Source organism: Lithobates pipiens, unplaced genomic scaffold (genome assembly GCF_037356315.1).
Source record: "Lithobates pipiens isolate NorthernLeopardFrog02 unplaced genomic scaffold, aLitPip1_a1.2 Scaffold_3, whole genome shotgun sequence".
NCBI lineage: Eukaryota > Metazoa > Chordata > Amphibia > Anura > Ranidae > Lithobates > Lithobates pipiens.
In genome coordinates, this window is record NW_027507790.1 from 202717041 (window position 1) to 202744818 (window position 27778).

The 27778-nt window shown below is 42.5% G+C and overlaps 1 protein-coding gene and 1 pseudogene across 1 annotated transcript in view; one reads left to right on the forward strand and one right to left on the reverse strand.

Annotated features, from left to right (window-relative positions):
• Positions 1 to 27778, forward strand: part of ANKRD55 (ankyrin repeat domain 55) — a 198834-nt gene that overhangs the window by 41638 nt on the left and 129418 nt on the right. The window lies entirely within an intron of this gene.
• LOC143941752 (U2 spliceosomal RNA) lies at positions 20854 to 21005 on the reverse strand (annotated as a pseudogene).

Here is a 27778-nt window from a genome sequence, read left to right on the forward strand (position 1 = left end):
AGATTAGTGATTTAGCTCGGGGTAGAGTTGTGGATGGCTTTGTAAGTTGTTGTTGGTATTTCGACTTTAACTCACTGGGCAATCGTAAAGGGGAGGGATTGGCAGAGAGAGGTGGCAGACATTGAGCGATTGGTAAGGTAGAGGAGTCTAGCAGTAGCAGCTTTTATGATAGAATAAAAAGGGGATAGCCTGTGTACAGTATGGCCTATGAGAAGGGAGATGCAATAGTTAAGGCGAGCGATAAGAAGGGAGTGAATAGGTACCTTTGCGATTTAATTTGTTAAAAAGGGGTACATTTTAGAGATGTTACAGAGGTTTTCATTGGTTACTGTTTCCACAGGGGAAATTTAGCCTCTCCATTTGTCCTAATCACCATCATCAGCAAAACTGAAAGTAAGGAAAATTCCCCAGTAAAGGAATGGGGGAATTCTTCTGATGGTAGCATTCCTAGTGGCTGTCAAGAGTGGATTTTTATACTTTGAAAAGATTTCCTCTAAACTGGTGTCTATAGGGGGCAGGAAGTGAAGGGAACACAGGGGGAGATTTACTAAAACTGGTGCACACAGAATCTGGTTTAGCTGTGCATAGTAACCAATCAGCTTCCAACTTCAGCTTGTTCCATTAAGTTTTGACAGTAAGCCAATTCAAAAATGAATGGTCATGGGAGCCCTGCAGAATTGATTAGAAAGAGGTACTCGGCTACTAATATTTGGGGAAGGGGTGTGATCAAAATTCAATATTAGAAAAATAAAAAAGGAGAGGATAGAATATACACACCCAAAGGAGTTACCTCTAAAAAACATATTTATTACACATAAGGTACAAAAGGAGTCAGCATCACACACCCCACTAAAGCCCACCCTGCCTATAAACCTCCCCTATATGGTCCTTTCCAAAGCTAGTCCCAAGATACTAACGAATGGGGATAGCAGCCCTCCAATGGGAGCTGGGACCACTACCCCTTGGCCTCCCCGTTGTCCCACCTGAAATCGACTATAAGTTGCCCTATCAGGGTCCTGCTAATTTCAGAACTCCACCCTAAAACCTCCATGGGTGAATGGGGTGCTAGAACAAAACATGGCCACTGTGGACAATTACCACACAGCACTATCAAATTGGCCCACCATAAACTCAACACTGTAGTCCTGGAAAATAATCAAAAAAATCTTCTGGTTATCATCACTCTATATGATGTGACACGATCAGGGTCTGTATACTTAGCATAGAGGAAAGTTCAAAAAGTTGGTTGCTGACCTCAATAAACAGCAATAGGAGTTGAAATGATCCCATGAAGAACCGTAGTTCTATTTATTAAGGCAGGTATATCAATCAATAATATTGATCAGAGCTGGGGGGAAATAGAAGATTCACCTGAGCAAGATTGAACCAGTCGCCTAGTATGGAGAGAGGAACACAAAAGATTTACTCATGACACTGTTCATAGAGTCCAGGGTGAGTAGCAATATAAAGGACTCCCAGATGATTGCTCAGATGGCCTGATAAAGCGGAGGATCCCATGGCACGTGGGTATCCTTCCCCTGCAAAAGTAAGTAGCCGATATGACCAGTACCATACACCATCAGGTCCCAGTACTCACTGTCCTGGATTGTTACGTCTCGTCTGGCCTTCTCCTGTGCCGACGTCAGCTCGCAAGCTGTTGCTCCTGTAGAGTGAGTTGCTCGCTGCAGGCAGGGACTCCACGCTAAAAAGCACAAGCAGACGCTACGGCAACTCGGGCTTACATCACACTCAGCCCACCTTGGCTGTAGCTTTGTGTAGCTCGGGCAGATCAGCTGTTTAGTATCGGTCATGGTGGAACACGCTGTAACTCGGGGAGTCAGGGGCTCATCCCTGCATCATGACAATAAGCCCCACATTGGCGCAATTTGACATGCCAAATCCCAGCCGATTGCTGGCAACGGCACCGTCCCAATCGGTGCGACAACGACAACTTTGCGGCACCGCACATATTTCCAAAAGTAGTTCCTGCACTACTTTTGGTGACTTTGGGGGCAATTTCAATAGACATCTGTGCATGAACCCGCACAAATGTCTTTCAAATCGTCCCCGAACTCGCACTGAAATGCAGGTTTGAAATCGTTCAAGGCCAGTGTGAATGAGGGCTAAAACCTAGAAGATGATTGGTAACTATGCACAGCTGCACCCGATTCTGTGTGCTCCAGTTTTAGTAAATCTCCCCCGAGGTGGAGGGGGATCTGACTGTTATCTATCCAAGCCTAATTTAAAAAAATATATATGTTTTTACATATGATTTACCTATATTTTAAAGTATATTTAACCCCAAGAACAAAATTGGATTCTATTGCAGCTTAGCAATCCTCAAGATGTGGTGGCTTTCTTTTTTTTCCTAGGTTAAGCTTATTTTCTACAAGAAACAAACAATACATGTTGATCCTGCGGAAACCACCTTTTCCTCGTCCTGTGTCCTGAACCATAAACGTAATGCATATCCAGGGCCGCTGATAGAAATCATGGGGCCCCCTACAGCCTACCTGACGGGGCCCCCCTTTAGCTCCACCCTTGGTCCCTCCTTTAGCCCCATCCCTGGCCCTTCCCCAGATGCCATATTGTGCTGCAGACAGTGGCACCAATGCCATGCTGCCCATCAATGCCATATTGTGCTTCAGACAATGCCACCCATGCCGCCGATGGCAAAGTGCCATTGGCAGCATGGGTGGCACTGTCTGCAGCACAATATGGCTTTGGCGGCATGGGTGACACTGTCTGCTACACATTACGGCATTTGCGGCATGGGTGGCACTGTCTACAACACAATATGGCATGCGCAGCATGGGTGGCACTGTCTGCAGCACAATATGGCATTGGCGGCATGGGTGACACTGTCTGCAGCACATTACGGCATTGGCGGCATGGGTGGCACGGTCTCTGCAGGCAGCACATGATACCTGCAGACAGTGCCACCCATGCCACTAATGCCATAATGTGCTTCAGACAGTGCCACCCATGCCATATTGTGTTGTAGACAGTGCCACTCATGCTGCCAATGGCATAATGGCATGGGTGGCACTGTCTCTGCAGGCAGCACATGCGTTATGGCATTAGCGTCATGGGTGGCACTGTCTGCAGCAGATTATGGCATTGGCGGCATGGGCGGCACTGTCTCTGCAGGCAGCACATGTGTTATGGCCCATAATGCATGTGCTGCCTGCAGAGACCGTGCCACCCATGACGCCAATGCCATATTCTGCTGTAACGGTGCCACCCATGCCGCATGCGTTATTGCCCATAACGCATGTGCTACCTGCAGACAGTGCCACCCATGTTGCCAATGGCATAATGTAAAGATGCTGCTGCAGTAGTAGTAGATCTTGAATCCACCCCCCCAAGCAAGCACACACCTGTGTTCTGTGTTAGCTGGGCCCCAGGAGTCACTTCCTCCTTCATCCTGTTGCTGGTTGCTGTCTGGACTGGAGTGCGAGTCAGATGCCAGATCAAGCCCTTTCTTTTTTTTCTTCCGCCACCGCCGCTCGTCTCTCTGCTTTTTCTCTGTCCGAGTGAAGAACAGAGCAGAAGGGGAGGAATCACTCCGCGCCAGGGAAGGCAATATAGAGGACGCGCTGGCCGGAACTTGAGCCAGCATGAGGAGCGGGTGCGGAGAGGACATTCTTCCGTGTCCGAAATAGAAAAAATAGTCCCTCCCCCTGCATATTGAGCTATCGGCATAAAAAAAAAAATGTAAAAAGAACGGCTAGTGTTCAGTTGGTTTGGTGTATGCAGACAGATAGTGTTCAGTCAAGGTGGCTGGGGGATTATTATTTTTTTTAACATTAATTAGGTCTCTGTTCAGGTTGCCCGGGCCCCCCTGCTGGCCGGGGCCCAGTACAACAGGGCCAGTCGTACTGGCCTATCAGCGGCCCTGTGCATATCTATAGCAAAAATATAAAATCATATATTAATTTCCACATTGAATTTCTATTTCTAGCTCACTCCTATTATTAATATTAACAAACTTGAAGTTTGTAAACTTACTTTATGAAGATCCCCACACATTTACTTCCTTGAATTCTGTCAGACATATTCACTATGCCCTGAGAGTAGGCACTGCTTTGTCACACATATCACAGAGCCTGCCTTCTGAACCACAGAGGGGCTCAAAGGAGGAGTTTCAGGAGGCGGAGTCAGTACAGGAATCACTGCTTGCAGGCAGCAAGGTACCATGCGATATGTAGTCCTTAGAAATTGAAAGTAAACAGCAGAGGAGAAGCTGCAAAGCATGCAGTAAATACAGGGAGTTGTGGAAAGATGACTAGCAGACAGGCAGCACTCACAACATGAAAGCAGATTTTTCAAGTAATCTTACAGTATATTGGATTGTCAAATGAGGGTAAAAAATAAAGACGTATGCTGTAACCATAGAACTCCTTTATTATTTATTTTGTGAAATACAAAACAAATCCCTCATGTAATGAAGATGAGAATAAGAAAATGTATTCTGTAGTGCAAATCCAGAGAGTAGCTCAGTGGGATAATGTTGCTTCTTCATAGATACAGCACAGTGTACACGTTGTCACTATAGGACAAGAAGTGTGTTGTTGGCAGGATCAACAGGTGAAAAAAAAATTGAAGGAAGGCTGAATAAACAAAAAAAATGCAGCCGCCACATCAAAAAGTTGCTAAGCTATGATATATTCAATTTTAGTTGGTTTAAATTATGGTGACCAGATTTTTTAAATTCAATCCAGGGACATACTTTTTTTTTTTTTTTTGGCAAATGGTAAACTACTTTATAAGCATGTTTTCCTCAAATGATATATGCAGTGTATGTGTTTATGGAATGATTGTATGATATATAACGGAAAATTTATGTCAAAATACTTACCGTAATTTTCCTTTCCTGATGGACTCCATGGCAGCCAATGTGTGGGTTTAGTCCCGCCTCCATTACCCTATAGGACGATACTCCCATAAATCTTTGCTCCCTGCCAGAGGCCGTGTTCAGTCTCTCCAGCCATTTGGGAGGGAACTCCTGCTGCCATGGAGTCCATCAGGAAAGGAAAATTATGGTAAGTATTTTGACATAAATCTTCCGTTTTCCTGACAGACTCCATGGCAGCCAACGTGTGGGAAATAACTCGCCAAAACACCCCTGGGTGGTAAAAATGCTGAATAAACAAAGATTTATTTGACACTGTCAACCGACAAAACTTTAACACCAAAGTCAACTGAAGATAGAGCCGCCGGCTCAACACAATAATGAGTCATAAAGGTGTGGATTGAAGACCACGAAGCCGCCCTGCAGATAACGTCAGGAGCCACATGGCGAGAGGCCGCCCACAAGGTAGAAAGACTTCTGGTTGAATGCGCCGTTACCGCCTGAGGAGGAGCCAAGCCCTTTTCTCTGTATGCCCACTGGATTGCTTGAACTATCCATGCCGCAATTGATCTGACTGACGCCCTGGTGCCCTTGTTCTTCCCACAGAACAGAACGAACAGGAAATCCGACTGACGAAATGGAGCTGTAGCTTCCAGTGATAGCTTTAATGAGCGACCAACATCAAGCGGATGAACATCCGAGGAACCCGAGGACCTGAATGTGGGAAGAGAAATCTCCTGATTCTTGTGAAAAACCGAGGTGACCTTAGGGTTTGACCCCAACATTGGAACTAGGACCACCCTGTCTGGGAAGAATGTTAGAAAAGGCTCTTTGACTCCTAGAACCTGGATCTCTGATACCCTCTTTGCCGAGGTGACCGCCACCAGAAAGGCAGTTTTCATGGTGAGTTCTCTGATGGAAAGAGACTTATCAAAATGGGAAAAAAAGTTCAAAACTAGTGGTAGGTCCCATTTAGGGAACCTGGGTTTCCTCTGGGGTCTCAGTCTCACTGCGCCTTTGAAGAACTGTTGGATAAGGGCATGCTTGGCCCACGAGATTCCTGTGAATGCGGAGATAGCAGAAACTTGAACACAAAGGGAACTAACAGACAAGGGTAGGTCCAGGCCTAATTGCAGAAAACCCAAAACATCTTGAACTGCAGGTGATGCGTAGGAATTAGTTCTGGAGGACATATAGGATACAAACTTAGCCCAGATCCGTTCATATACTTTATTAGTGCTTTGTCTCCTTGCACTTAAGAGAATAGGAATGGCCTCCTTAAGACACCCTAGTGCTTCCAACCTTCCCCTCTCAAGAACCAGGCCCTCAACTGTAGGTGAGCCGGACATGGATGGAGAATCGAGCCTTGGGAGAGCAGATCCCGTCTGGATGGGAGAGGAACCGGATCCCGGAAACTGAGGAAAGATAGGAGAGGAAACCAAGGCCTGTTGGGCCAATGCGGAATTATTGCTATTGCCTCTACTTCTTCCCATCTGAGTCTCCTCAGAAATTGAAAGACAATCTGGATTGGAGGGAAGCCGTATGCCTTGTGGAACCACCACTGCTCTGTTAGGGCATGTATCCTGTAGGCTTTCGGATCCTAGAACCTCGAATAGAACTTTGTTAGGTTCCTGTTGTAACGGGAGGCGAAGAGATCCACTTCTGGAGAAATCCCCAAGGTTAGAACCCACTGAAAGACATCTTTGTGAAGAGCCCACTCGTTGTTGTCCAAGTGGACTCGTGAGAGAAAGTCCGCTTGGACGTTGAGGACTCCAGGCACATAGGCTGCCGTTAAGTTGGCCAGATTCTTCTGGGCCCAACGCATGATTGGATCTACTTCCCGCAGCAGAGACCGACTTCTGGTGCCCCCTTGTTTCCTTATGTCGTATTGACTATCTGAGAGGACAGCAGACGGATGGCTAGGCCAGGAACAAAATACCTGCTACGAGAGGGCTGGCCACTAGCAGGCGGCAAGGAATCCAAAATTCTGGAAGGGTCCATCAGGGCTGGAATAAAACAGCCCCAGTTAAACACAGAGAACAGCTAGGAAAAAAACAGATAGTATGTCCTTTTCCCCCCACAGACACATACCTATTGCTGAAGTAATCAGGACTCAGGAATAGCACTGCAGGCTTTATAAGCATCCCAGAAGCTCTGCAAGCTGTTCTCTGTTTTTAAAACTGCCGCCTAAATGACATCATCAATTACTCCATAAAAATGCTAGAGCGCATGCGCGAAGCCCGCAATGCGCGAAGGCTGCAACACGCATGCGCGAACCAAGCCTCGTCCTCGTGCCGGTCCCGCGCATGCGCAGAACGACCGAGCGGTGAACGTGGAAGTAGCTGGGCGGCTGGAACGCAAGGAAACCAGCCGCCCAGCTTGCCAGACACACCGCACAAACGGTGCATGGGGAAAACACAGGGAAACAACAACAGGCACAGAACAACAGAGAACGGTTGCCATGGAAAGAGAAATAAAGCTCACCACTCCTGTACACGGACACCAGCCGAGGTAGGTCCCCAAACACATGCCGGACTTCTGGGGGGGCGGTAGTCACCTGCTAGTAGCTAGGCTCACGACTAGATTTAACCTGTCAGTGACCAGGAATACACCTCTTCAGCGCCTCTTCCATATGCCCCTTTCCATACTCCGCTAGTAGCTAGAGCTTATTGGAAATATGCTCGGCCGGTCCGCATCGCAGGAAAATATGCAAGTCTTCAGGGTACAGAAAGACACATGCTAGGTCCTTTGGAGGAGGACAAAAAAAGAACACGGCATCTGGCAGGGAGCAAAGATTTATGGGAGTATCGTCCTATAGGGTAATGGAGGCGGGACTAAACCCACACGTTGGCTGCCATGAAGTCTGTCAGGAAATGTTATTTCGCACATATCTCCCTGAGATAAAAAAAATATATATACTTCTTAGAATTTTTGAGGATATAACTATCAAATGTTTTAATTTTATTCTTACCAAAGAAGCGCAGAGGTGTGCTGTGTACAGAGTGCAGAGTTCAGGGGTGCGCTTTTTACAAAGATTTTGTGAGGGCAGTAGATGGCGTCAGTAGAGCAGTGGATGGTGTCAGTAGTTTTTTTATTTGTATTATTTTTTACAATTTTATTTATTTGTTTATTTATAATTTTTGTTCACAGTGCTTCGGTGCTTTTAACAAATGTATTTTTTTTTTACAAATTAATTTCTTTTTTTTTGTTTTTTCACAATTCTTTTTTGGGTGGAGGAGGTTGACAGTGGGTTGTATCATTAGGGCATTGGATTGTGTCAGTATAGAAGTGGATGGTGTCAGTGGTTTTTTCTTTTTTTCTTTTTTATTTATACATTTTTTACAAATGTATATATTTATTTATTTTATAAATATCTTTTTTTTAATCATTTTTTCACAATTTTTTCTTTTTTCCTTTTAAGGGGTAGGAGGTTGGGGAGGGGGGGGAGTGGATGGTGTTGGGTTTTTTATTTTATATTTATTATTTTTACAATTTGACTTTTAAATATTTATTTATTACAAATAATTTTTTTTTTTTTTAGCTTTTTATCAGCCCTGTTGGGGGGGGGGGGGGGATTTGGTCTCAATACCCAATTCCATATTAACCAAATGTCCTTGACATTGTGGAAACCTTGTAGAAATTTTCCATTCTGAAACATTAAAATTCCACAAAATAATGACAAACTTTCCCTCTCTCAAAAGAGTTCTGGATTGGAAATGGTTAATCTGAAAAGGAGTTGCAGAGAAACTTTTCTTATTGATACATGGAGTTTTCCTTGGAGACATAACAATAACACTTGCCTTAGCACATTTCACCGGATAATTTCCTATTGATATGCAACATTCATATATACCAGTATTATTCAAAGATACTCTCATTTGTTGATAAACAAATATATCATTGATCCAATTCACGCTACCAAAAATTCCTTTATGAATTATGATAGTAGAACTGTAAAGAAAACTACCCAAAAACTCATCATTCCTTTTCCAAGTTAACAATGAATTTTGAGGTAAAGATATTTTTGTATCACATATCAAATGCAAATTATCTTTATCTTCCATAATTTTCAAAGATTGTGGGAAAATATTAATTTTTGGAACAATCCTATCAACTATAGAAATATCAATTTTGACCCTTATTTGAGTAAATTTTCTTGTTACTTTAAAATCCCATGTTCTTACAACGTCCCCTTTTTCATCTCCAATGATGTTTAAATGTTCTGGATCTAATATTTTTACGAAAATTTGAAAAAGATAAAAAAATGTATCTAAAGAATAAAGTGATTTTCCAGATCTTGACATACTATTATCCACATCTCCAGACCAAATTGTTGAATCATTACCTTTTAAATATATAGACAAGAAACTCCTCAACAATATGTTACATTCAAAAGTTCCGGTTTTGTTATTTAGTCTATAAGATTCCTGCATTTTAACAAAATTTGTTTTGGATTCTATTTTAACTTTGATTTCAATATTATTGCTGTGAATGAAATACAATTGTAAACAGAAATCATATCCCTGTCCTACACATATATATCCATACAAATCTTCTGCTGTATTTATATCCACATATCTAAAATCATGGTTTTTATCATGAGCATTAATATCAATATCGTTTTTGTCCTTTGTAATGATATCAGCATTGTTATCTTTTTGTTCATCTGTATTCATATCAGTGTCTACATCTCTCTTATTTCTGAATAATACGTGATCTTTGTTGTGTAATTCTTCAATTCTGTTAACTTCTGCATAACTTGAGCAGTTCATGATATACATTATCACAAATAAAATTGTCACTAGGGAAAAGATGAATCCTGTGATGAGGATACATTTTCTCTCTTTTACACTTTTCATTTGTTGTGCTGACATCTTTTCTTCTTTTGGAATACGCAATTTCTTCAGGTTCGATTTTTATATTTAATTCCAAATATAAAACTTTTCCGTTTCCCCGCTGGACTCAAATTTAACCGTCTGTCAAGACATCTGTATATCTGAAATTCTCCGGTCTTTCACAATCAATCGATAAAATTTTCTTCTAGGTTCTTTTTTAATCTTTGCGAAGTTAATTTCTGTTCATCACTTCTTTCCCCTCTGATCAAAGGAAGGAAGTTGAAAAAAAAACTTCCGACTTATGATTGACTGGATGGCTGAGCCAATGTAAAAATATTTGAAAATGTATATATATATATCTCTTATTTATATATTTGGTGAGACAAACTTGTGATTGTGAGACGAATTTCCTTAATTAGTTCTGAGTCAGCGTAAATCAAAAAGTGTGTTTTATTGTACACACTAAAGTAGAAAATAATACTTACAAAAATAGTACAATGATAAAATTCTAGTATCGTTCTTTAGTTTCAAAGATATAACAATAATTCTTCAAGCTTGACCATGTGTTCTAAAATGGCGGAATAACCCTTTCTATGCTGAAAAGTCTGTGTGCTGAGATGTATGTTTGCTGAGAGTCTGTTTAGTTGCGAGAGAGCGTCTGCTCTTCAGTCTTTTGCTTATATGAACTAAAGCTTCTAAATTTGCACCAAAAGAATAAACCCTCCTTCACAAGGGTGTGGGCTAAAGAGTGGTTACTAACATCTGGTATAACTTAAACATGCTGACCATACTAATGAAGTGGGGGAAGGAAAAACTAAACAACATATCAGTTACATAGGCATATATCTCTAAAAGCATATATAAGATTTACAATATTCATCAAAATCCTGACAGGTTTTAAATGTTTACTTTTTCAATCACCGCATGTCATAACATGGAGATTAATTGATTCAGAGTTTTTTTCTTTCACACAGTATGGAGAATTCATATTCTAAATAAAATATAATAAAGCCAATTAAAATTTAGATATTAAGAATATAACATACAGTGACACACCTGGGACCCCTTCATCCAAGGAAAGGCATGATCCGATGGAAACTAACATCTGTGGTTAAAACTATTGGCTTCTTTTTGGCAGACCCCATTTAAGTTTTAATGTTTTTCAAAAAGCTATCTTTTAACAAGGAAATTAGAGAGGCTGTTTTCATACATTGAAAGACTGTGTCTTTCCCCCACACCAACATAAAACATTATACCAGTCAAAGTTCTATATGGAACCTTTGTTGCAGATCTTTTCTACTCTCACCCACCCCCCCAGGAGTGATCCTCAGCAGCTAAGACCCATAGGACTGACACCAATTCTCCCACATGGGTTTTTAGCAGGCGCCGGATCTTTTCTATTATATATATTTTTTTTTATCAATTTTTCTAGAAACACTTGCATGCGGTTTTTGAAGGAACTTGGTGGGTATGTTGTCCCAAACATCTTGGAGAACTAACCACCCATCTTCTGTGGATGTAAACACAAGAGACATTCTCCTGTCTCTTCCTGTAATCCCAGACAGACTTGATGATGATGAGATTAGGGCTCTGTGGGGGCTAAGCCATCACTTCCAGGACTCCTTATTCTTCTTTACGCTGAAGATAGTTATTAATTACATTGGCTGTATGTTTGGGGACATTGTCCTGCTGCAGAGTAACTTTGGGGCCAATAACACCCCTCCCTGATGGTATGACATGATGGATAAGTATCTGCCTATATCTCTTAGCATTGAGGACACCATTGATTGGGCAATATTGAGAACTGTAGATGGTCAGCTAAGAAAACTTAATGCAGCAGATGAAAGACATATCATGCTTACTTCCCTTTGATATTGAAAGATGTCCAGCAGTGCCATTAGCACTGGCAAAAGGTGGTCACACCAAATCGTGATTTCATTTTGGATTTTGACTTCTCTTCTGTTCATTTATTTTTCATTTTGTTAATTGGTAAGAATAAACTATTAACATTTCTATTCCTGAAAGCGTTCCTAATTTACAGCATTTTTTCCCAACTGACTAATACTTTTGCACAGTAATGTACCCAATGCCCTACGTCCTTTGGCAGATGGTGCTCCGCCATTCTCCGGTGGTTGACTGTCCCTTAGCGTCATCATGTCCAATGCAGTGCTGAAGAACCTGCATTGATCTTGGTGATGTCAGGATCTCAGACTGCTGGAGCATGGAGAAGATGCTGCAGGGATGGGTCTAGCAGTACAAAGGTTTGGGTAAGTAAATGTTTTTTATGACCCCTAGACCTAAACGAGTAGTTAACCCTTGCGGTGCAGGCACAGCCCAACTGCAAAGGAGAATTTTCAAGTTTCCTGGAGTTGGGCCTTAGGTTCCATTTACCAAATTGTCTGAAATAAGATAGGTGTGTTTTGTCTTGTAGTAATGAGTAAAATGGAAACCTGCTTTGGAGCATGACAACTGGAGGAGAAGAGTTTGACTTTGCCGTGGGGGGAAGCCGTAGTGACATTTGTTATTTCCGGCACATCGCTGGGTAGTGACTAGGGTAGGAAATCATTATGAAGTCTTGGCGCTATGCAGTTTGTACACCAGCAATCATCATACTGGCTTCAGGATGATTTTTACTTGTTCCTTCAGGGATGATACTACAGCTGAATACTATGGTTAAAAAATGACAGCATTTGTCTGTGGCTGAGAGATCAGTGAAGCACAGTGGGAAGCTGGTTCTAACAGCATGAATGTGTGAGACATGACTTTCAGGCAAGTCTTCCCCCAGCGGGGATTCCTCCACTTCCACCTGCTTGTTAAAATGTCATTTCGAGGAAAGGCAGGTCACAGGAATCAAAAGTTAACACTCGCATCACTCACTGGCTTATTCTATCAGGCAGCAAGTAAAATGAAAACTGCACTTCTATCTTCTAAGGTATCCAGTCAGAAATGATATTTCATTTTGACATCTGATTGGCTGCTGTGGTTTCTGTCCATTACTACATTATCATAACTCTTAGGCCGCGTACACACGCGGGGACTGTTCGCCCAACTTTGTCCGTCAAACAGTTTCGGCAAACAGTCCGCTCAAAATTAGCATGGACGGACATGGCCACACACGACGAACGAACAGTTTGCTGAAACCGTGCGCGATGACGTGAACGGCACGTACGACGGGACGAAAAATACAACGTCCTATACACTGCATTATAACTTTCGGCGTGTAAATCCTTTCTGAGCATGCGCGGAACTTAGTTTGACGAACAAGCCTACACACGAGGGGACTGTTCGCTGAAGTTTCAGCGGACAGTTTTACGGAATTTCCGAAAAACCTTGTTCAGCGGACTGTTCGCTGAAACTGTCCGCTGAAAGCCCACACACGAGCGGACTGTCCGCCGAAACACTGTTCAGCGGACAAAGTTGGGCGAACAGTCCCCGCGTGTGTACGCGGCCTTAGAATAAAGAGCTTCTACTTTATTTATTTTTTTATTTTGCATTTTTGTTTTTATGAATTCATAAAATCACTTTCAAGGTTTACCTATGATGGCATGATACATAGGGTGTGCACTTACAATCTGGAGCAACTGGGCCTGGTAGCAAATCAGCTGCTAACTTCATCTTGTTCAATTAAGCTTTGGCAATAAAACCTGGAAGCTAGGGGGAGTCGTATTTGCACATTTGGTGGGTGTGTGATTTTATATATTCATTTTGGTGCAAAATTTTAAAGGCATATAATGAGATTTATGCTTAGTCTCTCACCCCTTCCCCGAAAATTGCCCTTTATCTATCCTACCAAGGTCTGTTAGATCACAAAACGCTTTTCTATTTTTCTATCATATCATATTGAATTATATTATGCCGATGAAGGAGATGCAAACACAGGAGCAAGATAGGTGGGATCAATTTAAAACCCTGTAAGACAAAGGCATAATGAGCTAGTATGCATTGCATACTAGCTCATTATGAAATACTTACTTAGAAGAAAGCTGCTCCAGCGGCGCCCCCACACACTGCTGAGACGGCTGACATTTTCCCTGGGGTTTTATCTGGGTTTGCAGGTTCCGGCGCTGTGGCCGGAGCCACGATGCTGTCACTCCCACACATGGGCACGGAAGCCACAGTTCACAGCATGGGGCGCAGAAGGACCCATGACCGTTCCTTCAGAGTTTCACTGCCTATAGGTATTATTATTATTATTATACAGGATTTATATAGCTCCAACGGTTTGCACAGCACTTTACAACATGATGGCAGACAGTACACTTACAAAACAAATCAATACAAAAGGGATCAGAGTGCCCTGCTCATTAGAGCTTACAATCTAGAAGGGAGGGTCAAGTGGAAACAAAAGGTAATAACTGTGGGGGATGAATTGATGGAGAAAATGAAAAAACAGCTTTTAGGTGTGGGTAGGGTAGGCTTCTCTGAAGAGAAGGGTTTTCAGGGATCATCTAAAAGCTAAAAGAGTAGGAGATAAGCGGACAGATTGGGGTAAGGCATTCCATAGGATTGAAGAGGCTTAGGAAAAGTCCCAGAGGCGAGCATGGGAGGAAGTGACGATGGAGCTAGAGAGCAGGAGGTCTTAAGAGGAACAAAGAGTACAAGTAGGTTGGTATTTAGAGACTAGGCTAGTGATGTAGCTGGGGGCTCAATTGTGGATTGCTTTGTAAGTAGTTGTTAGTATTTTGAATTATGGCTCTTATTACAGGCTTACCCAGGGCTTTTTTTCAGCAGGAACGCGGGGGAACGCAGTAACCTCCAGCACTGAATGTATGCGATGGCAAGGGAGGGCTGGGTTGTGCTACCGTGTCTATTGATGCTGGCTGCTGGGGGGGGGGGGGTTATTGTTGCTGGAAGGGGTCTATTTTTGCAGGGAGAAGGTCTATTTTTGCTGGGGAGGTATATTTTTGCTGTTGTTGACGGGGTGGGTTTTATGTTGCTGGGAGGGTCAGTTGTTGCAAGGAGGGATCTACTGTTGAGGGAACATTCTATTGTAGCTAGCTGCTGGAGGGTATATCGATGCTATCTGTGGGGTGATCTGTTGTTGTTGCTGGGGGGGGTTGTTGAGGGTGGTCCATTGTTGCTGCGGGGGTCTATTGTTGGCTGCGGGGATCTATTTTACTGCTTTTCTTGTTATCCTTAACAAATTCCTTAGTATTACAAATGTTACTTAGTTCTGTATTCCCTAAAAAGGGCAGTACTGGGGGGTGGGTAGGGGGTGGAACCAAGGAATTGTGCTCAGAGGTAGGTAGTGGTGGAGACAAGAGTTAACTCCAAAAAGGGAGATGTCCTGTACCTATTCTTTGAGAAAAAAAGCTCTGGCCTTACCTATAGGTAAATGTCAACAGAGGAAGTTTAACTAAACCTGGCCTATACCCTTATGCCCTGTAATTCCCAGAAAACTAACAGTCAAAATCAGAAATCTAAAGATTCGATTTTCTTTGTTTTCAGTTCTGGTCTGAGACATTCTACTCTCTACATCTGCGTTTCTCAACCTTTTTTTCAGTCAAGTCAACCTTTAAAATTATAGACAGTCACGAGAGACCCCATTCTTAAATGTAAAAAATTATTCTAATAGCTTTACATAATGCAGCAACATCCACACACGTAGGTTGATTTATTCTTCCAAAGCAAAAACACTTTTGCACACTGGTTCTAACTAGTATTCCAATGTTTCTCTTCTCCCTTAATTTTCTATCAGTCAGCTAATGTCACCCCAGTGCCAAGGGAGAGAGGCACAGGAGGTTAAGCAAGGATGCTGTGGAGGTAACAGACATCCTCCTAATTAACTGATGATATCATTGGTTGTTAGGATGCCAGTGTCTAGGAAGTCGTAATGGTGCAAAATGAAAACACATGGCTTTGTGTAACTAAAAGGCAGACTTGATCCATCCGCTGGCTTGAATACAATTTTTGATCAATATTTAGCAATTTTGCCAAGGCACCCCTGAAGAAACTTCAAGGCACCCCAGGGTGTCTGTGCACTCTGGTTGAAAAAGGCTGCTCTACACAGTGCTGACTGTAGACAGGCTAAATGTAAACACACCAATACTCAGTTAGGCTTTGCTATGTGATGACAGCTTGCAATGCAAGGGAATAAAAAGTCATGGATAAAAACTTCAGAGTGTCGCAAATATCCCCATCATTCTGTAAACTTGATTCTACCAAGCATACAGCTTTATAGAAACAGGAAGGGGGTTCAAAGACTGGGAAGGAGGAGGTAGTTGTGTTGGTTACGTGTTAACCACATCAATACAGGGCACTTTCGCCCCCTTCCTTCCCAGCCCAATTTTCAGCTTTCATCGCTCTCGCACTTTCAATGACAATTACGCGGCCATGCTACACTGTACCCAAATGAAATATTTATCATTTTGTTCGCACAAATAGAGCTTTATTTTGGTGGTATCTATTCACGACTCTTTATTTTTTGCGATATAAGCGAAAAAAGAGTGGAAATTTGCAAAAATAACAATATTTTCTTTCTATTTTAAAAGAAATCCAATAAAATCGAATTTTGTCATACATTTAAGCCAAAATGTATTCTGCTACATGTTTTTGGTAAAAAAAATTCCGTTAAGTGTATAATAATTGGTTTGTGTGATCACGGACATATGTACTCACATGATCGTGTACAGATCTGTGCAGGTGATCACGGACATATGTGTGCAGATAATCATTGGAACATGTGATTTTACTGTTACATATGTGGGGGACAGGTGTTTTTACTATGTGGGGGCATGTGTTTTGGGGGTATGTGTTTTGGGGACATGTTTGTTTACTTTGTGTTTTTTACATTGTGTGGGGACACAAAAAAAGCTGTAAAAAAAACAGCTCATACTCACTGATCACCAGCCAGCTGCAGTGATCCGCTCTCCTCTCCTCACCGACAACTTCTGTGTGAGGAGAGGAGAGCTGATTGTCTAGCAACCGGCTCTGTATTTACATCACATGGCGGCTGTGATTGGACATGGCCATCATGTAATCAGGAGGGCCAATCACAGAGCCCTCCTGCCGATCGGAGATGTGCCGTGTCTGGGTGACACGAGCGAATCGGGGTCGGCCGCTGCGCGGGCCCACGTGCGTACGATTCCCCTCCTTCTGAAGGACGTTCCTGAACTTCCTCTCAGAAGGAGAGAGAGTGTCCATCTGGCCATTTATATACAGTGGCCGGGTGGGAAGTAGTTAAAACCACTTCAGCCCCAGAAGATTTGGCTGCTCAATGACCAGGCCATTTTTTGCGATACAGCACTGCACCGCTTTAACTGACAATTGCGTGGTCGTGCGATGTTGTACCCAAACAAAATTAATGTCCTTCTTTTGCCACAAATAGAGCTTTCTTTTGGTGGTATTTTACCACCTCTGCGTTTTTTTTTTCTTTGCACTATAAACAAAAGAGGAGCAACAATTTAAAAAAAAAAACACTGTGGGTTATTTCGGAAAGGCAAATCCACTTTGCACTAAAAGTGCAAAGTGCACTTGAAATTGCACTGAAATTGCACTGAAAGTGCACTTGGAAGTGCAGTCGCTTTAAATCTGAGGGGTAGATCTGAAATGAGGGGAAGCTCTGCTGATTTTATCATCCAATCATGTGCAAACTAAAATGCTGTTTTTTATTTCCTTGCATATCCACCTCAGATCTACAGTGACTGCACTTCCAAGTGCACTTTGCACTTGTAGTTTGCACTTGTAGTGCAAAGTGGATTTTCCTTTTGTAAATAACTCACAATATATTACTTTTTGCTATAGTAAATATTCAAATTTTTTTTAATAAAAAATGTTTTCCTTAGTTTAGGCCGATATGTATTCTTCTACATATTTTTGGTAAAAAACAAAAAAAAAAAAAACACAATAAGCGTATATTGATTGGTTTGTGCAAAAGTTATAGCATCTACAAACTATGGGAAAGATTTATGGCATTTTTTTTTTTTTTACTAGTAATGTCAGTGATCTGCGATTTTTACCGGTATTGCGACATTGCGGTGCATAGGTCAGACATTTTTGACACATTTTTGGGACCATTGACATATAAATATGCACTGATTACTATGTAAATGTCACTGGCAGGGAAGGGGTTGACACTAGGGGACAATCAAGAGGTAACTGTGTTTCCTATGTGTGTGTTCTATGTGGGGAAGGGGGCTAACTAGGAGAGATAACAGATCGCTGTTTCTACTTTGTAGGAACACACAAACTGTCTTCTCTCCTCTGACAGCACAAGGATTTGTGTGTTTACACACACAAACCCCCGTGCTGCCGCTCGTGCACGCGATCGCACGTGGCCAGCGGCAATCTCATTGGGTCCCCTTCTGTGCAACAGGTGCTCGCGCGCCCTCTGGTGGCTCTCCTGGGCAAAGTATTATATGTACGGGATTTCACCCAGGAGATCCATTCTGCCGCAGTGTATCTGCGTAAGCCAGTTAAGATGAGTCACTGAGATCTCGAGGAATGTAGAATTCAGCTTTACTTGCAAAGTTTTAGGCTGGGTTCACACCATCGCTGCATGTGGCTCCCAGCAGGGCTCGGGGGCGTCCTAGTTCACTGTTTCAGGTCCGATTTCAGCCCAAAATCTCCTGCAAAATCTCCTGCTTTTGGGAATTGGTCGCATCCAATTCGCAATGGTATGAACCCAGCCTTATAGGAGAGAGCAGGAAAAAATGTCCTTCAGGTTTTAGTGTAATACACACGGTCAGACTTTCTGGCAGAAAATGTACGATTGAATCTTATTATCGGAAAATCCGATCGTGTGTGGGCTCCATCGGACATTTTCAGTCGGAATTTCCAACACACAAAGTTTGAAAGCAGGATCTAAAATTTTCCAACAACAAAATTTGATCGTTTAAATTTCGATCGTGTGTAGACAATTCCAACAGACAAAGTGCCATGCATGCTCAGAATAAATTACGAGCCAAAAGCTATTGGCTACTGCCCTCTTTATAATCCTGTCGTACGTGTTGTATGTCACCGCGTTCTGAAAGATCCGATTTTCCCACAACTTTGTGCGACCGTGTGTATGCAAGACGAGTTTGGGCCAAAATGCGTTTGAAAAAATCAGACGGATTTTGTCGTTAGAATGTCCGACTGTGTGTACAGGGCATTAGAGTTTAGCTGATTGGATATAACCACTACTCCAGGGAGCCCCTCACACTGAATTGTAGTTGGTAATTTTTATTGAACTGTCAGATCAAATCTGAAATGAAATATGTCTGCCCATCCCAATCACCCCATCGGTGTCTGAAGAGCTCTCAGCAAGCTAGGCACTATGTACCTACCCCTCCCCTCCACCCCTATTCCCATTCTTTGCTTTTGCAGTTGTAGTGTGATAATTCTAGTTCCATTTTTCCTTTCTGAAAGATTATTCAAAAGAGTTCTACTTTAAGAACAATAACATGCTGATACTAACATCTGCTGTATCAACATCTGCACTGCAGCACTATAGACTGCAATGCAGACAGCATGCTTATGTACAGCAGACAATACACACTCAACAATTCCCGTCAAAGATTAAAAATAAACAAATTTTAGTTCAATTGATTTTTTCTAAAAAAATTCAAGAAAAGAAAATCTGCAAACAGATGTTAATCTTTGTGCACATTTAAATATAAAATTAGCACTAAAAAAAAAGATACTCTCTGAGTTTGTTAAAATAATCTATGGTCTAATTTGGCTTCTGAAGATGTATCTGTGAATGTGACCCACTTAAAGGGAAAGAATCATCAGTATAGTTTTTCGTTCGAAAAAAATTGTAAGAGCAAGACTACGCATGCTCAGAAACGAAAGTACATACAAAACTATTCAACACATTACGTCACTTCTGACATTGTATTCTGTCGTATGAAAATTTTCGTATTGTGAGTAACCTCTTCACTTGCGACATGAGACTAGCTTGCCACAAAAAAACAGACGTTCGTCATCCGAAAATCTAAGCATGTGTATGAGGCTTATTTTGGCATCTGTGGGGAGATTTATCTTAAAGTGTTACTAAACCCACAACAGTAAAATCTGTCTGTATATGCAGAATAGCATGCTTGTTATACTCACTGTGGAACTTAAGGGGTTAATCCTCTGTATTGTGTAAAAAGTCTCTTTAATCCTGTAGGGACAGATCCTCGCCCTCCTGCAGGGTCTCTCATGGCAAGGCCAGATAGGACAGTCAGAGTAGTAAAGCTGCACATGCTCAGTTTGCTCTATATCTCTGGCTGGTTTCTGGCCTAGGCCAAAATTATGTCATGCATCCTTTGAGCCTTCATCAGTATTTTTCTTTTTCTTCATCTGGAGGAGTCCAGCTTCAATTTGTTACTTTAATTAAATCTGCTAGTATATTTAATGCTCCCCTCACCCCAAACTGACAATGCTGCTGTCCAAATCTCCAAATCTGACCCTGTGCTCATTCATCCAGAGTGGTGTCTGTAGAATACGGGAGGCATATGACTGGCCAGTTCACCAAGGGAAAACAGAGGAAAAAAAACTAAAAAAAGAAAACAAATACAGTTATTGCATCTAATGATTGGTAAGCTGCAATATATTATATTTTGGGTTTTGGGTTTAATACTGTTTTAAGCTGCTACAAAACCACATCTTAATAGGGACACTAGATGACAGCACAGTACAATATTTGAACAGCTAAAAGTAGACTTAAGCTGCTCAAAAATATTTTATAAACGGGCCCTCTGCAGGTTTATGTCATAATGTGCTAGTATGGTCTGCACTGCCAGTGCTTGCATGCTTCCTTCTTCTGCTGGTCTTCCTTCTGAATTTGCTCTGTTTGTTTGCTGTACATGTAATCTGAGCTGTGCATGCACAACATGTACATTACTTCTGACAGACAGGGGAAGTATAAATATACAAAAAAAAAAGTGCATTGGATGGACCTGGCGGAAACAAAAGTTTCCCCAATATTGGCAAAAGGGCCTAGCCCATGAGGCGTTGTGCAGAAAAAAAGCTTAGGTATTGTGGCATAGTGCAGTTTCACACAGTAGGGTGCCAAAACTATAGTGTCACTCTGACAACCCCAGGTCACCACTCCCAGGGGATGCTTGGCACCAGCCCTCTGCCAGACCAGGTAGCACTGCTCAGATCAGGAGGCACTAGGGCCCTTGGAATCTTCCACCAGGGAATTACTCCCAGACCCCACATCACCCAGTGGGCAAACCGGTTTCTGTTTCCACAGTAGGATCCTTCACGACCCCCATAATAACAGTAGGGATATTATACAGCCAAACCTCCCAGCTGAATTTCTAAGATGATCGCAGAGGACCCCTACCAGACACTTATAAGAACAGATACTACACTTGATCTTAGCCAAAGGGCCAAGAGACGATTAGGGTGTAGCCTGTCAGCAGTTTTCTAAAGTTTGAGTGTAATACCACTTTAATAATAGGAACTCATTACAGAGAGGTATCATTATGTAATAAACCCTACAATAAAGTACCAATGGCTGCTTGCGCTTGCCCTCATATGGCAGTAAGGTAGGCTGGGTCTGGTCGTCCCAGGAAGCAGCTGGTTACAGCAGGTAAACTGCTGTAGGCACAAGACCCCTCCACATGAGGCTCAACACTCTGGACAAAGTTGGCACAGTGCTTTCTGCAGTGACTGCGTTTTCACTGCACGCCTCTGTGTCCCAACCTGGCTGCCTGCACTCCAGCATTAAAAGTGTAGGGCCAGGCAGCTGGTGGTTGATCACATGCCCAGCCACCTGTGCCCTATCCAGTCCCTCTGAGCTCTTGGAGCCAGGAAATCTATATCCCCTGGGCATGTCCAGGGGCTTTTGCGAGTCGAGGGGATAGTGGGAATCCAGGGATCCAGGTAAAAGGACACCTGCATCTGAGCATGGTATGTAATGGGGCACTCCCTGCTACACTTCTACCTAGGCAGCTGGGTTAATCATTCATTAAACAGACTGGATATGGCAACAGTTACCATTTATCTGTTTTATTATTTGCAGTTTGACTTGTATCTACGAATGCAATACAAAGAATCTGAAGTATAAGGTTGTTAACACTCAGGTTAACCAAGCATTAAGGCTAAAAGCTTGTCTGGATTTAAAACTAAAAGCCAGGAGATATCCGCTATCATTGATCAAAAGCACCAAGATCACCCCTTGAACGCGCCATAAAGTAACAATATTGCATTATAATCTTTAAATTTACACAGAAAAGTGAAAGATTGGCCTTGTTCACTGAGATATTTTCCCAGGAACCTTTTTAAGAACTGCTATTTTATTCACCTGTTCTTCCTTCTGCAAGGTCACCACATGACCCTGCATTTCCTAGATTGTTTAGTGGTGTTCACAAAAAATGTTCCTTCAGGCTGTTATATGGACCTGAGTTATTTATAAGGTTGACCTGTCACATCTTTCTTCAGTTATGAGTACAGCAGTTCCTCCAAAGTGCTTAGACAGGTAAACTCATAGTTTATTTACTAAAGGCAAATAGACTGTGCACTTTACAACTGAACTTGCGCTAATTTTCCCCAGAGCTTACTGAATGTGGTGAAGCTTCAGTTTTTTAAAGAATACTGAATCAGGTACAAGGAAAAAATAAAACTGCATTTTTGCTTGCACATGGTTGGATGATCAGCCGAGCTTCACCGCATTCACTATGCTCTGGTAGAATGGTTTCTATACTGTCTATGACAGCATTTCTCAGACTTTTTTTCAGCCAAGGCACCCTTTAAAATTCAGAACGATCTTGAGGCACCCCATTCTAAAATTTAAAAAAATGAAACTAATGATATTTTATAATGCAGCAACATCAACACATTTAGAACACCCAAGACTACAGGTGATGTATTCTTCCAAGGCAAACGCACCTTTGCATGCTGACACTGACTAGTATTCCAGTGTTTCCATTTTCTCTCAGCTTTAATTTAACCCCAGGGCTGACGGAGAGGGCAGGTGAGGAGAAAACATTGTCCTCCTTATAAACTGATGATGTCATCGGTTGTTAAGGTGTCGGCAGCTAGAAGGTTTTAGTGGTGCACAATGAAAACCTGTGGCTTTGTGTAGCTAAAAGTTAGCCTTGATCCACTTGCTGGCTTGTATACAATTTTTGGGCAATATTTTGGGCATTTTGCCAAGGCACCCCTAAAGAAACCCTAAGGTGCCTGGGCACCCTTGTTGAAAAAGGCTGGTCTAGGATTCCAGTATATAATACTGGTATCCTGTAGGTATTTTGTGTCTTCCTGTGAATGGGATTAAAGAGCCAAAATGTAGAAGAAGAACTGAAAAAGTTCTGACTGAGATAGCAGTAAAATACCAAAGCTTATCTATTTTAAATATGAATGATATTATGAATGAAGAATTTAATAATTATTTAAATACTATCGTAGATAGTAGAAAATAAGAGGAACATTAGCATATACATTTCTTTTTTTGGTATCTTTAAAAATTACCAATTCATTTTGTTTGAGGTTTTATTTTAAATTAAAGTAAACTAAAGGCCAACACATGAAGTGAAAGAAAATCTATCCAAAGTAAGGGAAATCCCTGGTTGTCACCAAGGTTACCAGAATTAGTGTCCCCACTGGAAGATTTTGCATCTAATCTTGTCCTGGTGAACCCACAGTTTGGGATTATCTTTCGCTCTCCATGATTATAGTAAACAGGGCAAATAGAGAGGGCTAATCTCCTCTAATGGAGGCACAGAGAGAAATTAAAAAAACCTGACAGGCGTTCCAATAAAAATAGTTCACCTAAAGTTTTGTCTTCAGTAAGGCCCTTTTCACATGGGTTGTCCGATCAGGTCCACCTGTCAGTTTTTCAGGTGAACCTGATCGGACCCTGCATTGTCCTCTATGGAGCAGCGGATGTCCGCGGACATATGTCCGCTGACACTCGGAGCATCATCTGATCTGATCCTAACCACCATAAACAGACGGGTGGTGGTCCTATTTTCCATCCGTCCGGTGAATCAGATCAGATGACATTGTATGGAAGCGGAGAGAGACCGTCCATTTCCATCTTATTACCCCAGAGTGCATAGTGGAGCGGACACAGACCTGTCATCTGCCTGCTCAGCAGATTTTTCCAGTGCACAAGTTAATTAAAAACAAAACAAAAAAATGTAAACTAAGACCCTGCACGTTAACTAGTGTGTGATTTTTGGAATTCCACACCATAATATTATTGAATACTTGCAAACTGTTGGATGCATTTGAAGAGTTAATATCACGGAATCAACCAAACCAATGTGCATTCAGTAATTGGCAATTGCATATGCTGCTGAGTACAATTCAAGCTTTAAGAAGGTGACACCATCTGTGGGATTTGAACCCATGTTATGTGAGTCTTTCAACGTAGGTGCACAGACCACAAGGCTACTGAGCTGAGCATAATCATATATAGAAAATACATTTCCTAGTGTTTGATTCTTTTAATTTTATACAATAATGTTTTGCATTTGAGGCATTAATATTATGGAAACAAAAATGCTGATGTGGCATTGGTTATTAAGCATTTGCCTATTTTTAGTGAAGATGCGAACGCTATTAAAGTCTATAGGACAGGAACATTAAAAATCCAAAGTCCTAATTTTAATGGCTTATATGCAAGTTATTGCCATAAAAAGTGTATGGGGAATCGGGTACTGCCCTAGGGGACATGTATCAATGCATTTTTTTTAAAAACAATTATTTTTAAAGGAGCAGTGATTTTAATGATGCTTAAAGTGAAACAATAAAAATGAAATTTCTTTAAATATCGTGACTGGGGGGGTCCATTTGATCTCCCTGTAAATTACCGCATCTGTGCGATATGACATTTCCAAAAGAAAAAAAACTAATTTAAACGTACAGCTCGTGGCTGTAATGTATTGCCGAGTCCCAGCAATATAGATAAAAAAAATAGATTAAAAAAAAAAAACGGCATAGGGTGCCCCCCCCCCAGTCCATACCAGGCCCTTCGAGTCTGGTTAGGATTTTTAGGGGAACTCCATGCCAAAATGCAAAAAAAAATAAAATTGGTGTGCCCCCCCCCCCCCCAAAATCCATGCCAGACCCTTATCTGAGCATGCAGCCTGGCAGGTCATGGTGGGCAGAACTCTGCGCCCCCCCCTCCCCAAAGCACCTTGTCCCCATGTTGATGGGGACAAGGCCTCTTCCCGACAAGCCTGAGCTGTGGTTGTCGGGGCTACGTGCAGGGGGCTTATCAGAATCTGGAAGCCCTCTTTAACAAGGGGGCCCCCAGATCCCATCCCCCTATGTGAATGGTGTAGCAGAGCGTCCCAGAGAGAGCCAGGAAAAGTCCTGTTCGGGGTTTATATGTCTCCCAGGCTCCTCTCGTACACATTCAGAAATCTGTGATCCATGATCCAGTTCGGGTCTTGGGCCTCTTCCCCAGGCTAATTGAAGCTCACCTGAGCAGACAGCCTTTGCTCTCTGCCTGGGACATACACAGAAAGTTGGTCTGTGAAGAGAGTAAGGTTGGTAAAAGCTGTTAAGCAGTTTTTGTAGAGACTGACAAGCGTTAGGCTTGTTCAGCCTGGTAGTCAGGGCCTGCAGATTGTACAGTTAGAGCCGAGACACGGCTAGGATTTGTGTTTTGCTATTTTGTCCTTTATTTTATTTTCTGGAACACTGTACAGCACCTGTATTTGAATTTGTATATAACACAAATAAACACAGCACTGTTTGTCACTTCATCTCTGGATTTGGTATCTGTGCCTGAGAAACTGCTCATCCCAGGGAGCTCTATACCTGCTACCTGTCCCCCAGGTTACAATGGGTATCGGGTACATCGTACCCCTACCCATTAACAAAAAATGTGTCAAAATGTAAAAACCACAGGAGACAGTTTTTGTCAATTATTTTATTAAGAAAAAAAATGTCTTGCGATGTCCATCCACCGTCCTTCACGCCGCCTGAGGGACCCGAAAAAAAAGAACAAAGCTCCACCTTGTTTTTCTTATATCTAGCAAGATTATTTTGTGATGTAAGCAAGGAATCTGAACTTCTGCAGTGTGTAAATGTGCTTTTACGATACAAAGATGCTGTACATACAAAACTATTAGAATCTTAGGAATATAATACAAGACTGACAGATATCTATAACAAGCAAAATGCCTAGCAAATGCAGCCTATGGTCTATATAACAGTACAAATACACTTAAAGGTTACGTATCTTCTGTTACTGTATGTTCTTGATCTCCATTGGCAATGATGCTTCTTGGACACTAGGCACTTTTCTTGTATCATGAATGGCGTCTGATCTGGCTGGTGGCTTCTGATCCGGCTGGTGTGTGTCTCCCAGTCTCTACTCACCCCTTTTTATTTGTACAAGTTTGTTGACAAAAGTTTATGGTTACAAACTTGTTTCCCTAATAACTAACAGTCATTCTTTCAGTTTGAGAGACCCTCTCTTACTTGTTTACTGTAGCTATAGAGTCAATAGCCTATTCAAACTGTCAATTGAATACAATGGTATCTAACCCCATTGTATGAAACAGCATTTGTTTAAGAAATCTACTCAAGCCAAAAAACTGACAGTAATGGTAATGGTGAATGGACATCGCGGGACACTTTTTTAAATTTTTTTTTTAAATAAAAGAATTGTCAAAAACTGTCTCTTGTGGCTTTTACATTTTGACACTTTTCTGGTGAATGGGTAGGGGTACAATGTAGCTGATACCCATTCACATGGGGGGGTGGGATCTGGGGGTCCCCTTGTTAAAGGGGGCTTCCAGATTCTGATAAGCCCCTACCCACACACCCTGACAACCACTGGCCAAAGTTGTCGGGAAGAGGCCCTTGTTCCCATCAACATGGGGACAAGGTGCACCCACCCTACATGTTGAGGGCATGTGGCCTGGTACGGTTCTGGAGGGGGGGCACCTTTTTGTTTTGTTTTTGTTTTTCTTCCCCTTCCCCTCAATACACTTTCTAGGACTTTCATGTGTACATAACCAAATATGTTTGTATGCAACTAGATTTAATACAGATTTGAAGGGTATGAATAGTTTTCACTTATAAAATATGTATTTATAGTCTGTAAAAAGTCAAACAAAGCAAAAGAGAATCAACTTTTTATTTCTACATTAGTGTAAACATTTGGTATATTAATGTACTTAGGGGAAAAAAATAAAGCATGGAAATTATACTCCAGCATTTGACAATATAGTTAGAAGGGCCCTGCTCAAAAGAGCTTACACTCTACTAGTGATGGACGAACTTCCGACGGGACGTTTCGCGAACGCGAAACGCGAACGGACACAAACGTTCGCGAAAACGACCGTTCGCCGCGGGCTCCATTGACTTCAATGGGAGGCGAATTTCGCAAACCTTTAGGTCGAATTTGCGGCCACGGGGTAATTATTAGGGGGTAGCACGTAGTCCCACCACCTGGACAATAGCATAATACATGTATGAGGTGAATTTGGGATCGATAACTACAAGCATTTTTTTTTTATTTGGGAAATTGTTCTGACAATTCAGGACTATGGAGCTAATGAAGGCAATGGAGGAGAGGGAAGGTCAGGGACCAGGGTAGGCAAACAAGAGGGTGCAGGAGATACAGAGCACTGACAGCAGCACCGTAATACAGAGCACTGACATCAGCACCGTGACATACAGCGCTGACAGCAGCTCCGTGACATACAGCGCTGACAGCAGCTCCGTGACATACAGCGCTGACAGCAGCTCCGTGACATACAGCGCTGACAGCAGCTCCGTGACATACAGCGCTGACAGCAGCTCCGTGACATACAGCGCTGACAGCAGCACCGTGACATACAGCGCTGACAGCAGCTCCGTGACATACAGCGCTGACAGCAGCTCCGTGACATACAGCGCTGACAGCAGCTCCGTGACATACAGCACTGACAGCAGCTCCGTGACATACAGCGCTGACAGCAGCTCCGTGACATACAGCGCTGACAGCAGCACCGTGACATACAGCGCTGACAGAAGCTCCGTGACATACAGCGCTGACAGCAGCTCCGTGACATACAGCGCTGACAGCAGCTCCGTGACATACAGCGCTGACAGCAGCTCCGTGACATACAGCGCTGACAGCAGCTCCGTGACATACAGCGCTGACAGCAGCTCCGTGACATACAGCGCTGACAGCAGCTCCGTGACATACAGCGCTGACAGCAGCTCC